Source organism: Rhea americana, unplaced genomic scaffold, assembly GCF_003343005.1.
Source record: "Rhea americana isolate MKP2758 unplaced genomic scaffold, rheAme1 scaffold_186, whole genome shotgun sequence".
Taxonomy (NCBI): domain Eukaryota; kingdom Metazoa; phylum Chordata; class Aves; order Rheiformes; family Rheidae; genus Rhea; species Rhea americana.
Window position 1 is genome coordinate 1,733,597 of NW_028185994.1, and position 15,273 is coordinate 1,748,869.

Sequence of the window (15,273 nt, forward strand, 5' to 3'; positions counted from 1 at the left end):
TTCAGCCTTTTCCTGCTGCACCCTGGTGCAAGGCTGCCTCATCATGCAGCTGATCAGTCCACACGAGATGACAATTGCTCTCCCTACTTCCCTGCAAATTTTGCAGTGACTATCCCCTTTTCACTACAGCCAATCATCACCTCAAGAACAAAGACAGTCATTGGTTTTGGCCTTTCAGAGGCCCGTGGCCCTTTTCATGGCAACAGATGCAGGCTGTAAGGTTCACTAACATCATGCAAGGTCTTCACTGCTGCAGGGGAGTCCTCGGGGCAGCAACTGCACAGAACTGGGCCATGTCCAGAGAGATGAGATTCAGAGAGATTCTCTAAATCTAAATGCTGAAGAAACACCAGCCTTGCTGAAGGGCAGAAGATAAAAGTAAGTGGGTCATGAGATGTATACTACCAGACATGCTGGATTTGGAGTTGGTGATAGTGGGAATCACTTGAGAGGTTCAAAAGCAAGAAATCAGTTCAGTGTGATAACACAGAGAGGAAATAGCTGCATCATAGCCATGTGGCCAGGAAAAAAAAAAGCTRCAGACTGCAGGGCAGACTGCTCACCTCCCATCATTTGGATTTGGCTTTTACCAACCAGTCAGAAGTAATCACATCACCCTGCAACTCTAGGTAGAGAAATCTTGCAGTTAATAGGGACTGGACAGTAGACAAGCTATGGAGAACCTGTACACAGGTCCCACCCAGGATCACAGAAACAGAGAAGCCAGCTATCCGAAATTAGGTGGAAGAAAAAACCCACCAAGTCCTGGAAGCAAGGAGCACAGCAATTTTACAACGATAAAGCATTCTCTTTCCCTTCCCTGCGCCCAGTGGCATCAGCAAATTGTCAGCTCAAACATGGAAAAGCAGAATCTGATTGTACAAAGAAATGCACCAGCAGAAATGAAAACGCTTCAGCACAATGGGCTGGCCCAATACAGTGGATACCATTTCCGTGGCATACATCAATAAGCCAGACTCATGACCAGCTGAGAGCCGGTTCCTTTAGGGCAAGTACGTCTTTGCTGCTTCAGCTCCATTTGGAGCAGTGTTCTGGTTCAGAGGTCAGGGCATTACAGTATTTGCTTTGAGTCAAGGGAATCCTKCTGCTGCTGCTGCTTTTCCCGTCCACTGCAAAGCAAGCGAAGTAGGGCATCAAGTAATTGCTCTGTGAACACATTGTTTCAAAGCACTGTAGCGCACAACCAGGCTGCGCAACAAAGCTCCAGCTGCCACATTTCCCATCAAAAGAAGAGTCCTTGTGTCATTTCCCCCTCCTTTGATAAAACCCATTTGAGAAGCAAGCTGCAAATCACAGAAATCTCCCCAGCAGGTAACCCAGATCAGTAATGTATGCAAGCTTTAAAATGACACATAAYGCAATTCACACTAATGCTCGATATAACTTATTATCATAACAAAAAGCAATTTTTGATCAAGACAATTATGAAATACTGCCAGAGAGACAGACACTAATAACAGAATCATCCACTACTAAAAAGCAAGATATTAAATAATAGATGATGTGATTTCGCAGCTGCTAGGGCATATTGCCTATAGCTAGAATGCACTTCCCACACCTTTTACTTTTCTGGTAATTGGTCAATGCATTTTTCATGAAGAATATGGGGCAACAGTTAAGCTGAATCAACTCCTTTCAGAATAAAATGACTTAAACCACTTGCACGAAAAGCTGATGTCATTAGAGGTAGAGGGGCCACCCTCATTTCTCAAAAACAGTAATCACCTTAATGCAATCCACACACAGTTTGTATCCCCGTTTTCTGAGATTTCTACRCTAGCTCAAGGCAACGAGATTTCTCCCTTATTTCTCCTTTTAAGCACTTTGCATTACAATTTTTGAGAGGTATAGTCCTGCAACTGCTGAAATCAGTAACAAAGCAAACTGACTTCTGGTGCAGAAGGACTGAACTCAGAGGCACCTCTCCTTGTATTTATCATCAATTTATCTCCTCTGTGCACTGTGACAGTTTGCTCACTCAGCCATTGAAAGCTGACTGCCTAAGCTTAGCACACTTGCAGATTTTACTTATCCAGGGCTGTTTTACCACTAACAAGGATCGTTGTGGAACTTTTTAGACGATTCAGATGTCAACTGGTCATGTGCAGGATAAATAGTTACCTTCATTTTCAAATATCATCTCTGTTTTTTACTAAGATTCCTAACAGTCCTCGTTCAAGCACCAATCCTCTTTTCTCTTCAGAACAGTATGTAACAAAACTTGTCAGCAAATGGATGACCAGCTAACCTAACAGTTTGATCACTGAAAAGTTATTCTTTCCCATTTGTTCAATCTGTTTCTGCCCTTGTATTTCTACAGTTTTTGGGTTCTCATCCTAAAAAAGCACTAAGTAAAACACAGTCTGAATAGAAAGCCCTCAGAAGTGTTTTCAGAGCTGATTTGTGTGAGGGTTGAAGAGCAACAGGGCTGGCAATAAGWGCTGTGTAAAACTGACCTCAAAACTTTGCCATGTCAAGCATGCAAACTTTTTGTTCACAAAGTAGAAAGATTGATAGGTAAAAGAATGTAACTGGACTGATTTTTCTGTTGCTGGTGTTTGTAGCCATCAACAATAAACTGCCAACTGTTTGCTGCAAACACCAGCAAACTAGTTATCAACATATTGTTCATCATGGGCAGAGAACAAGTTTCTTTCCCAGATACTTTTCCCAGATATCTTTAAGCTAATGGCTTAATGGTAAGTAACTGCAAACTAATGCTTGCTCTTAGGAAGCCAGTAATGATATTTTCAAATTCTTTCCTCACACGCAGAATCACTGGGGTTGGAAGGRACCTCTAAATACCATCTAGTCCAACTCCCCTGCTCAAGCAGGATCACTTACAGCAGGTTGCCCAGGACCAGTAAAAAAATTTTCCTTATRTTCAGGCAGAACTTCCTGTGTTAGACTTTGTGCCCTTTGCCTCTCATCCTGTCACTGGATATCTGCCTTCTCATAGTTTGAAAATGTGACACTGTGTAGCTGTTGTCCACCTTCTTTGTTTCAGACAAACGATTTGAGCAGTCACTAACTACAGAAATTTCAAACTACACATTTCCCACCCTCCTGAATAAAGAACAGCAAATCAAGCTGAAAGTCAGCTTAGCACCTTGAAACTCTGCCCCTAAAATTACGTACTTCCAAGTGCATTTGTTTCTGTTTAATTCTGCAATAAGAATCCCTTTGCGCTGTACTTCCACACTGCCCCCTCCCATTTTAAGTCTCATTTGCYTCTGTTACAGGCAATCTTTCCTTGCTGTGCCCAGACTTGAACAGAAGCARTAGCTACTAGTAACAGGCAGAGGCAGAGTGCATCTACACTTGTTTTACAGACCTGCTGATTCTGTASCAGTGACTGCAATTACAGCAACGTTGTTTAACAGGGAATCTGGAAGTCAATATCCCTCCCTGTTCTTTTCCCCCARATCCTTTCATTTCAAGTCCTGATCTTAGTAAGCAATGATATTACTGAAATTTTGGGTACAGGTGATGAAAAAGATCAGTGGTCAAACTGGCTATATATCAGTTTCTGCTTAGTTATTTGAGTACTGTGAGGCCTCATCTGAATTTTACAAGTATAAGCAGAACATTTTCCTGACAGTGAGTATTCCTGGTTTCAGAATCAGGATTTTTCAGTCTCTTTTAGTAACTTGCTGGGCCCAAGATTTTGAAAGAGCAAAGCATAAAGGAAACCCCAATTTCACATACAGAAATGGAGACAGATGTGTGTACCCAGAGAGAGTAGACCTAATAATTTTGCAAGAGAAGCTGCTGGGACCTAACCTATATAAGTCATATGCGCTATTGTTAGTATGGGATTTCTGAATAATCCTATGATTTCTCAAAAATTACAGTAATTCTTTCCCAAGCTTTTGCTTAACTGAGGGAAAATAGTGGATTCGTCACAGGCAATATTCACTCCTTCCTTTTCTCAATTCAAACTCTGATGAATTTCAAAGGAAGAATAGGAGAATTCCTAGCTGCTAATCCCTGCACTAAATTACTTCTGAACTTCTAAGTACAGATGTTTATACAGATCCAATACTTGATATGACTATTAGTTGCACCTTGTTTAGYGTTTTGCAACACAAAAACCTAAAATCTTTCAAATGCAGCTTCCCTGTATTTTCTCTTCACTTCTCAACACTCAGTGAAGATGGGAAAGGGACAGTGCAGACAGTTCAGGCTGTGCTTTGTTTGTTTGTGTGCTTGCAGTATGGTACAAGAACATTCAAGAAATATATTTAATGTAATATTTTGGTTTTTTATTTTCCAGAAAAAGTTACTGGCTTTGAAACATCACTCATGTTCATAAACAGAAAAGTCCTCCCAGCACTGCTTTTGCTTAAAAMAGCGCTGCTTTGTCAGAACACATTTTCTGCATCAAGACATCCATATTGATGAAATGTCACTTGAAGAGGAAAAAAAAAGGCAACAACATTGCAATAACATCAAAAAATCTAGCTATTTTGGAACCAGACGCTGTCTTGCTTTGTTTTTCCATTCTGAAACGRCTTTTAATTTCAAAATTTATCTTATGTTCTGTGCTGTCACTTCTAACAAATACTRCAGTGTTTCAGGCTAACCTACATACAGCAAGAAATAAAATCTCCTCTTAAAAATAAAATCCTGTTCCTACTTCAGATGAGAGATTACTTAGAAAAATCCTTTCCTCGGAGACATCCAAACGCTGTCCTGTCCACTATATTTTCTGTCTCAGCTTTGCTTTTTCCAAGCACAGTATACAGCACAGAATGTTACCGGGTATCAAAGCGTAATTGCTCTTTAAGCCAGGATGATAGCTCTAAATCATGAAGCAAGATATATTGTGTGCTTCCTTCAGTTCATTATGTATCCACAGAGTATATCCATACAAGCATTAATCCAAAAACCAGCACACGCCCAAAGTCTACGCTCTCAATTTCAAAAAAAAAAAAAAGTCTTGTTCCACGGATCAATTTTGTATTTTCCTAATCGGCCAAAAACTTTGCTTGTAGTCTCCTCTGTCATTTARGGAAAACTACATGTCTGTTTATGAGCCCACAGGATCAGGATGTCAGTAAGCGATCCAAGCAAAGTAAACAAAAAGGTTCGTTGAACTCAGYTTTATTCTCCTGCCCCAGAGGCTATGACTGTGGAGAAATTATCTGGCTTACCAAGTAGAAACTAGAATTATTACTGTTTTTAACTCATGCTTTGCATATTTAGCTGACTTCTGGAATAATCCTAACCTAAAATAGTCACATTTCCACAAAGTGAAATGCAAGCCAGGAAACGAAGTGTTAAGCCTGGTGCATGCCACAACAAACAGCCTTGGGAAGGCAGAGGTCCTGACCAAAAAAATTAAAATTCCAGAATCTTTAACCGTCAAATGCCAACAAATTCAAAAATCACTTAATTGTGGCAAAGCCTCTCATTGCTTCTGAGAAATCTTTGTGCGGAGTTCAGTATTACATGTCCCTTGCGGCCAGAATAATCTCAAAACACAGGGAATAAACAAAGAATGCAAGGGCAGTTGTATATTAAGGTTTAAGATGAATCTAAATATTGGAGATCTCAGGGGGATCAAAAGCATAGAGTGCTACTCTTCAGGGCATCAGGCTGGAAACTGTTATTATAATGAATGAGTATGCATTTGGCAGTAGTACTAATTCTGAAAACATCCATCATTTAACAGAAAGACAGGGAGCCATTACCACCTGCCAATCAAGCATATACTTGAGGCACATTTAGATCAGGGGACTGCCCTTTTCCTACAGACAAAGTATTCTGCCAAAATCTGCCAGCTGTCCTCACACACACTAAATAACTCTGTGAAAAGGGGGAGTTTAAAAATGCAGAGTATCAAAAGCTCCAGCCAAGACAAAATGCCTCTTCCACCTCTGAAGAAAGCAGTCACCTTTTATCCCTGTGACTGAATAGCCCATGCAACTTGGTTTCACGTTTGAAACCTTTCAATAAGGGGGATTACTGCCCAACAATCAGACAGAAATAAGTTTTACTAGTACACCATCACAATGTTAGATTCATTAACAGGATTTTAAAGGATGATTATTGTTACTGTTAGCTGCTATTATAGTATTATATTATAATTATATTATAGTATTAACAATAATTATTGTTAATTGTTATTAAACAGCATTCTAGAAGGTTCTAGGTGGGGACAGATCTCTGGAAATGTCCAGTCCAACCTCCTTCTCCAAGCAGGAGTCACCCAAAAGCCGTGTCAGGTTGCCGAGAGCTTTTGAAAACTTGCAAATACGGAGATTCCCATGGAATCTCTGTAGCACTCTCATGAGGAAGGAGTTTTTCCTTATGCTCAGTGAGAACTTCCCTTGTTGCAGCTTGTGCTTGTTGGCTCAAGGTACACTTCTGAGCAAAGCTGGACTGTCTTAACTGTCCTGTTTAGGCAGTGAACAGCTGCAATTTGATCCCCTCTCCTCTTCTTTCTCTTCTCCAGGGTGAAGAGTCCCAGTCCCCCCAGTCTCTTCACGAGCTCCAAGCCCCTGATCATTTTCATGGCCCTGCTCTGGACTTGCTCTTGTTTGTTGACCTGTCTTGTGTAGTGGTGGGGGCCCTCAAAGCAGCTGCAGTATCCAAACACAGCCCTCACCACCGCCCTGTATGCTGCAGATGGCCTTCATTACTACAAAGTGATGCAGAATCACGTTCTGTGTGTTGTCCACCACAGTAGGTTTCTTTCCTAGACAGTCAGGTCCCAGCTTGTATTGTTGCACGGGATCATTCAATCCTCAGGGCAGAAGCTTTGCATTCGTGTCAGTTGAACTCCATGAAGCTCCAGTCTGTAATTGTTACGTTAYGTCGTTCTTTCATCTTCACATTTTCTGTGACCCTTCCAAAAAGCCGGCTTGTCATGACATGGAAAGATGCTTCCTCTTTGCTTGCTGGGCCTTGATAGCCAAAGATACTGTCTGTGGGAGGCTCAATGGCTGTGCGCTATCCAAACCACTGTATCCACACTGCTCCGTACTAGGGAAAGAACTGGCATGAATTCATAGCTGCTAGYTCCATGCTCACACTATTCATATCTGCTTCTTGGCTGTTTTGAAGTGTGCCTGTATATATGCCCTTGTGGCCTGAAAAGTCTGAGAAATTTAGCAGATTGCTCTCCAATTCATGTCAGATTCCTGAAATTAGAAGCCACTTGCGATTCCACTAATTCAATGGCAGATCCATAAAATACTCTGTGGATACATAATGAACTGAAGGAAGCACACACTATATCTTGCTTCATGATTTAGAGCTATCATCCTGGCTTAAAGAGTAATTATGCTTTGAAAAATAATTTTTCCTGTTAAAAAAGAATAAATAAACCTAGATTTTAAACTTGTAGAGATACAATTACAGGGTTTGTAGTGGTTTCTGCTCAGCAGAAAGGGTCACTCCATCATAGAATTGCTCAATACGTCTGAAATTAAGAAGCTGGAAGAGCTGCAAGAGAGGGGACAGCTGCCCCTCAGGCCTTTGAGATCTTTCTGTTCTGGAAAGTAAATCATACTCCTTACCTTTTCTGCTACAGCAAATGTCAACAATGCTGACAAGGAAGACCAGCTTGCTGGACCTCAATCCAGAATCCCGTGGAAGGATGATTTTTGCCTCACACACTTGTCACGAAAAACAATTTCTTTTGTTTTCGAGATGAACAATACATGAATCTATACATCACAAAGACCATTTCTCAAGCCAGCCTCCAGAGGCAGCCAATTCATACACAATTAATTGTTGGTGGGTAACAATGCTAACTTAAAACCACAGGTATTGACATACGCAATTGACACACTCTGACGAATGCTTTTACCTTCAGATGCATTTTGACTTGATAATAGAGCGACTTTTGTGTTTGCTTCACATCCGTTGTACTGCCATTTTTGGATCAGGAGCAAGACAACAATTATCTTGTGCAAATTCCTGTGCAAGCTAAACCTATGTGCACCTCTTAAAAATCCATGGAATACAGAAGCTTTCTTGATTTTGTAAAAGAGGGTCTTTGGAAACATGACCATTGTTTTAAATGGAATTGAATAGTTGCTACCATCTTTTGGTATGAACTTTTCAAATACAGGCAATATTTGCATAGATTCTCATTGCTAGACACAGCTGAGCTTTGGGAAACTTATAGCTAGTCTTCCATTACAAGGGAAATAGTCCAATGAAAACACTGATTATGTTAAAAACAAAACAAGAAAAACCCCACCAAAAACTGCCACAAGAAGCTAAAGAATAGACCATCCCATTGTTTCTTTTTCCCAGAATTAGAATGCATTGTACTGTATTAAGAAAATGCTGGCTCACATGTGATGACAAAGGTTTCCCAGAAGCATAAACACAACTAAAAGGCAATGATGAATGTGAGTGCCTGGGGGATGTTTGCAACATTCAGAAGCCAGGGTTTTTGCCCTAGAATGATCTTAAAGACACAGAGCCACACAATTACCAGAAGTTACCTCACACCCCACAGAACAATTCCACAAAACTATTCCACAATCCACTGATGTACCATTCAGACATCTTACCATTTCTATAACTCAACAGAATTATTTGTGTCCAAACAATAATGATAAAAAAATCCCAGAGTCATAAATCAAACAATGTAACCAGAGGAGACAAAAGTAACTCACTGGATTTAAGTATTAACTTTGCCAGATATTGGAAGGTTTCGTTTAATGAACTAAAATGGCAACAACTAATGCTCCTAAATATTCAAAGTGCCTTTGGCTTCTGAAATACTTAAGACGGCTTGGAAATGCAATTTATGCAGGTCTAAGGACTATGCTGTACTGTAATCGCATCTTATGCCTATGTGTCAAGGGAGAATTCTGCAAAATGCAGATGTATTTGTTCAATGTCACAGTAGGAGAGACAGCAAAAGGTCACGGTCCATCCTGCTCTGGCATTTTCTTTTCCAAGTAGCCATGGGAGGCTGACAGAGCAGAATCACCAACAAGAGAATACCAAGCCCATGATGTAAAGCGAGGAATTAAAAGATATTTTGTAGTGAGGGTGAGGGCTAATGGGACCTGTCCAGAAAAACAAGTGTAACATTATGTCACAGTTAAAAGGATTTCTTTCTCATGCTAGAAACCTACACCTACAATCAGCTATAAACAAACAAACAAACAAACAAAAACCCATCAGTCTGACTCATTAAAAAAGCAGGAAGCTCAGGCTGGTGCCAGGCTCCCAGCAAACAGCCAGCTCTTTGCTCCTTCTAGTCCCAGTGATTCCCTGCTATAGGGAAAAACGCAAAAGTCRTATCACAGGAAGACCACTGTAATTGCACTCCTGACAAAAGGCTAATTGATGGGGTGGGGGAAAAAAAAAATTAATGACAGACAATTTCTCTAAATTCCAAAACTTAGTCGATATTTTAGAGCTGACTCGTGYGCATAGTCATCCCTGTCATCTGTTCATAGCTTTTGTTTATTGTAGTTTCCTATTCTCCTACTGACTCGTAGAGGAAAGGGAATTTGATAAATTTACACGCTTCTGCACTGCAACCATACCAGCACCATATTAATTACAGAATTGGTTTTATTGCTTAAAAGYAAGCTAATTCTCTATTTACAATAAGATTATATTACACAGAATAAAATCATTCTGCTAACTTAGCTGGCCAAAAGTGAACCTTACTGTTATTTTCTACCCTTTCTGTCAAAGGGGCAAGACAATACTGAAACAAAAGAAAAAGTCAATAAAGATCAGGATGTAGTCAAACTTCAGAGAATATTCTCAAAGTCATATRAAACATTTCTGAAGAGGATTCTTAAGTTTCTGGGGACGTTCCCATAGGAATTCTGATATAAGTAATGACAAATTGCAAGTAGAAGGGAGTAGAGCCTCCTTTTTTGACACGCTTGGCAAAAAGCCATCCCCTCCACRGCTAAGGGTAAGGCCCCAGTCTATCCTGCAAACCATACCACTTCATAGGCCTGGCAATGAAGACATCCTTTATGTTTGGGGAATAGATGCAGTATGCCTCGGATCAAAAGGCCTCTGAGAAACAAATATCAAACATCTGAGGAAGCCCATTGCCTGGCAACAACTGGACACAAAAAATAGAAGAGCATCACAAAACTGTGGGTTTTGAGGCCATTACCTATCCATATACAATGTTTCATCATTAGCTTCAATGTGCATGTCTATAATTTTACTGAAACCACGGCAGAAAACAGTTAAACTGCAGTTAGCTTCAGAGTCAGAAGCCCAACACTAGCATATGCCTATAGTCTCTAAYGTAACTGTCACAGACTGCTTCCAGAGAGGTTATTCCATGGGAACACCGGCCATACACTGTACATTAAGCAGGGGGTACTGTACAGATCATACCAGAGCAGCACCTACRACAAGGACCTAGTTTAAGAAGCCAGAAACCCAGTTCAAACAACACGGACACTCAGGGACTACTTGGAGATTTTGTCTAATTCTTAACCGTAGTATGGATCAACTCCAAGGCTAGGTTTCTAGGATTGTATCCTAACACAATTATGTCAGGTTAATAAAACAAGTGATAATGTTGCAAATTTATAAGAAGCATAAATAACATATGGCTAATGAGAATTAATAAAGCTAAATGCAAAATTAACAGGTATTCCCCATAGATACTATACATCGTTCTAGTGGGCTACCAGATGCACTGCAACTACTACTTTCCATTTCACCTTATAAACAGAGAAGAAAAATAACACAGACGTTTGACACTTGAGTGGGTCTGTGCCRAACACTTGACCATGGACATTAGATCTGTATTAACAGCAATATTCCAAAACCTTCATCTGCACARAAGCCCTCTATCTGAATCTGCCAGCCAAAGGAAAAGTGAGCAGAGTCATTTTCCCCCATCCTATGCCCTCAGTTCGGAGGCCAGCCCAGCCCAGTAAGAGGGACACTGGAACGGTACAGTGACACAGGGCCAAGCTGAAGTGGYGAAGGTAGGACAAAGCACGTCATTACAAAGAGACTCTTAACTGGCTGGCATTACTGCAGTAGGGCACCCACACACAACACCACCCATGATCGTGCCAGGAACCCAGTGCCTGAACCTTCTTTATGTCTTCTTTCTGTAACATTAATTGCAGTACCTTATCACATTTTACTGATTGTGACAGAAATCACCCGCCTGCCAGAGACAGCAGACAAAACTTAGGTCTGCACTTGAATATTTCAGGGGCTCTTTTCTGCAAACAAAATTATCTTTACTCCGTACAGTGGGATTACCACCAGGGACAAGGTTATACCCATTCTCACCATAATCTGATGAGGATGTAGCTGGTTAATACTGTGTCTGGTTAACCCTTTGACTACTCCATGCACACTTGTTTTGAGCATCTCAGCTGTATTAGCCATATCCTTGTGCCAGTGAAAATGGGAGATGAAACAAGATGGTGTCACATAAATTCCACTGAAATGAAGCACTGGAGAGAGTGCAAAACAGTCTGAACATAGTCGGCCTCACAGGCAGACTTCTTAGCCCATTCACTGAAGTCAAGAGAACTGTGAAAGGACACATGCTTGAACTCTCCTTTACCATCACACAGGGGAAGCGACAGGGCTGCTTAAGCTAGAAACCCACTGGGATACAAAGGACRCCAGGAGCACGTGACAATCACTTGATCTTAGTCATGAGGGATTTTACTCTGCCATCCACTGGAAGGATATCCAGAAGAGTATGGACCTGCAGCAATGCCCAGAGATGGGCTTGCTAGGGAAGTGCAAAATAAAGCAAAAGACAGAAAACATTWGAGTACAAAATGAGTTCAGATTAAAGCTTTCAAGAGAGATAACAATAAATGTTGAAAAGAAAAGACATAYGTAGTGCCAAATTCACTGGAAGTTCAATAACAGAGATGGAAAAGGGTGAAAACTGTGAAAACTGCCTGTTTTAGAAATGAGTAATACATTGTGTTTCACATTTCAACAAAGAATGAAAGAAGCAAGAGACTCAGCAAGATAAATACTAATAAGAATTTAAGATTGCATTGCAATAAAATTGATAAAGAGATTTTTTGCTGACCTGAAGTTAAGGATGCATAGACACAAATGAACATCACCACAGACTGATCATGGGCCCCTCRGCAAAGGAATCAGAGCCCCAAATGCTAATATGCATTTGGTATAGAAGCTCTTTTCCCGTACAGTCATAAATCAGGCTGATTGCAACAAAATGTTTTTCTTGTTTAAATTCATGATCCTTGGCTGAGTGTTGTCCACAAACTTCATTATTTGAGCATACAGAATAACATTACTCCATTACCAAAAAAACACCTTCCCAAACCCTACTCTGGTTGGAAAACCACCTTCATTAACCCAGAACTAGAAAGGAACAATGAATTAGCCATGGAATGGCCTAAGTAGGGGAAGAAGGTCAGAAAAGTAAGATGGTAGTCAGTAAAAAACTAGATGTGATGAAACACCAATACCATAAAGAACTTTGGGACAAGCCTTCAGGTGATAATGGTCCTTAAGAGGCCAAGAAAAATAAAAGTAGGGTGCTAGCAAGACAAGTGGGTTTGTATGGTAACTTAACTGTAGTTAAGCAACATAACTGTAGTTAAGYAACATAACTTAACAAGGAAACTTGTTACTTAACATTACAAGGAATCCTGCTTAACCAATCTGATAGCCKYCTGTGATGGAGTGACTGGCTGTGTAGATGAGGGGAGAGCAGTGGACGTTGTGTACCTTGACTTGAGCAAGATTTTTGACACTTTCTCCCTGAACATTCTCCTAGATAAGCTCAGGAAGTGTGGGTTAGACGAGTGGACTGTGAGGTGGATTGAGATCCGGCTGAAAGGCAGAGCTCAGAGGGTTGTCAACAGCAGCGTGGAGTCTAGTTGGTGGCCTGTGGCTAGTGGTGTCCCCCAGGGCTCAGCACTGGGTCCCATCCTGTTCAACTTTTCCATCAATGACCTCGATGAGGGGATGGAGTGCCTCCTCAGCAAGCTTGCTGATGATCCCAAGTTGGGAGGAGTGGTTGATACACCTGAGGGTTGTGCTGCCGTTCAGAGACATCTGGAGAGGCTGGAGAGCTGGGCAGAGGGGAACCTCCYGAGGTTCAACAAGGGCAAGTGCCAAGTCCTGCACCCAGGGAGAAATAACCCCAGGCACAATACAAGCTGGGGGCTGACCTTCTGGAGAGCAGCTCTGCAGAGAAGGACCGGGGAGTGCTGGTGGATGACAAGTTGACCAAGAGTCAGCAAGGTACCCTTGTGGCCAGGAAGGCCAATGGTCTCCTGGGCTGCATCAGGAAAAGCGTTGCCAGCAGGTTGAGGGAGGTGATCCTGCCCCTCTACTCAGCCCTGGGGAGGCCTCATCTCAAGTACTGTGTCCAGTTCTGGGCTTCCCAATACAAGAAAGACATGGAGCTACTGGAGAGAGTCCAGCATAGGGCTGTGAAGATGATCAGAGGGCTGGAGCACCTGCCCTGTGAGGAACGGCTGCGAGAGCTGGGCCTSTYCAGCCTGGGGAAGAGAAGACTGAGGGGGGATCTGATCAATGTGTATAAGTACCTGAAGGGAGGGTGTYAAGGGGACAGGGACAAACTCTTTTYAGTTGTCCYGTGTGACAGAACAAGAGGCAATGGGCAGAAATTGAAGCACARGAAGTTCTGCCTGAGCATGAGGGGGAATTTCTTCMCTGTGAGAGTGACGGAGCMCTGGAMCAGGTTGCCCAGAGAGGTTGTGGAGTCTCCTTCTCCGGAGATATTCACGGCCCACCTGGATGCAACTCTGTCTRACRTGCTCTAGGTGACYCTGCTGAGCAGGGRGGTTGGACTAGATGATCTCCAGAGGTCCCTTCCGACCTTACTGATTCTGTGATAACATCAGCTGAATACTTTGGAAGAAGGAACACTGGTGAGCTCTTTAAAAAGAAAAAAAAAATAAAAGAAATACAAAGAACACAACTATCACTGACTAATGAACAGGACATGAATTCTGAGTGTGATATCATGTGCAAGAGGAATATGTAAGCTCTGATTGGGCCATGGGAGAATAATCAAAATCACAGGTGCTGCTAGACAGACTTAACAGACTGTGTCAAGAACACAGAGTCAGCTCTGGTTTTGATAAGTGTGTGTGAGAAGATCAGTCTCTGTAGCTACGTTCCCAAAGAGCAAAATGTAGGAGATTTAGATACTTACTACTAGGAAGTCTGTGTTGGAAAACTCAGCAATTTAAGATGCAAAAGGGCCAGCAAGGGCCAGCATTCAGACATACAATTTTCTTTTTAAGAAATAGGAAGAAATATAGATGAAGGTGATGCAGAGAAAGTGTAATTAAGTATTGCAGCAGATGCACAGAAAGCGAGCTGTCTTAACTTTTTGTTCTGAAGGTATGTTCTAGTCAAATAATAAAATCACATACCTGAGGTAAGTGAAATTCAATGGTCTGCTTTAATTACAAAAGTCATATATCAATACTTCAGAACACGAAAAGGAAAATTTAACCCTACTTATACCTGAAAGGCTGATGCTACATGCCCCTGTGTTTTGAAGTAACTAGAGGAACATAACATCTGAGAATATACAGATCAAATGACAAAGGTAACAACAGATCCTGAAGCAGGCATGTTTCAGTTCTTTAGGGCAGACATCTGTATTACAGAGTAATCACAACACTGACAGAGAAATATGTATTTTCATAATCATTCTAGTGCTTAAGAAAAATACTCTCAGACTGACTCTTAAAACCGGGTAATGGATGCATTTCTACTCAACCTAAAGTGAGGATAAAAAACTAAAATATATATAAAATCATATAAAACCTACTAGGTAGACCATTAGGCTAAGCTGGGAAAGATGGGGTTCTTTATTTCTAGTGAACCTCAGAATGTACAAACATCTCTTTGCATATGCAGGTTTAGTTTTTGAAAGTGTTACTATCATCCTGGAGATAAAACGTGCCTCTTGCACAGCTCTGTGAAAGAACAGTGTAAAAGCCAGACTAACAGTAACATTGGTAAATAAGGCAAGCAGGCTTCTGTCACGGGGCTTTTCCACATCAGAGCATAATTTTGGAAGAAGAAAAGTGCAGAAACAATCCTTTTTATGCCTATATATCTATTACCAAGGTCAAGAGACTTATTCTCATGCATAGAAAACCTGGGAAATTGGGAACTTCCTCTGCTGGAAATGTGTATGTTGAAGCTGACTTTTGTAAAGGACACTGATAAGCCTAAGGTAAGTGATGCAATTTGAAGTGGCATTAAAACACTGTAACAAGGCTCATTTCCTAA

General features: G+C 41.3%; 1 protein-coding gene across 1 annotated transcript in view; it reads right to left on the minus strand.

Annotated features, from left to right (window-relative positions):
* SHB (SH2 domain containing adaptor protein B) overlaps nucleotides 1–15,273 on the minus strand; it is a gene marked incomplete at its 5' end in the record, with an annotated part of 48,589 nt that overhangs the window by 2,959 nt on the left and 30,357 nt on the right. The window lies entirely within an intron of this gene.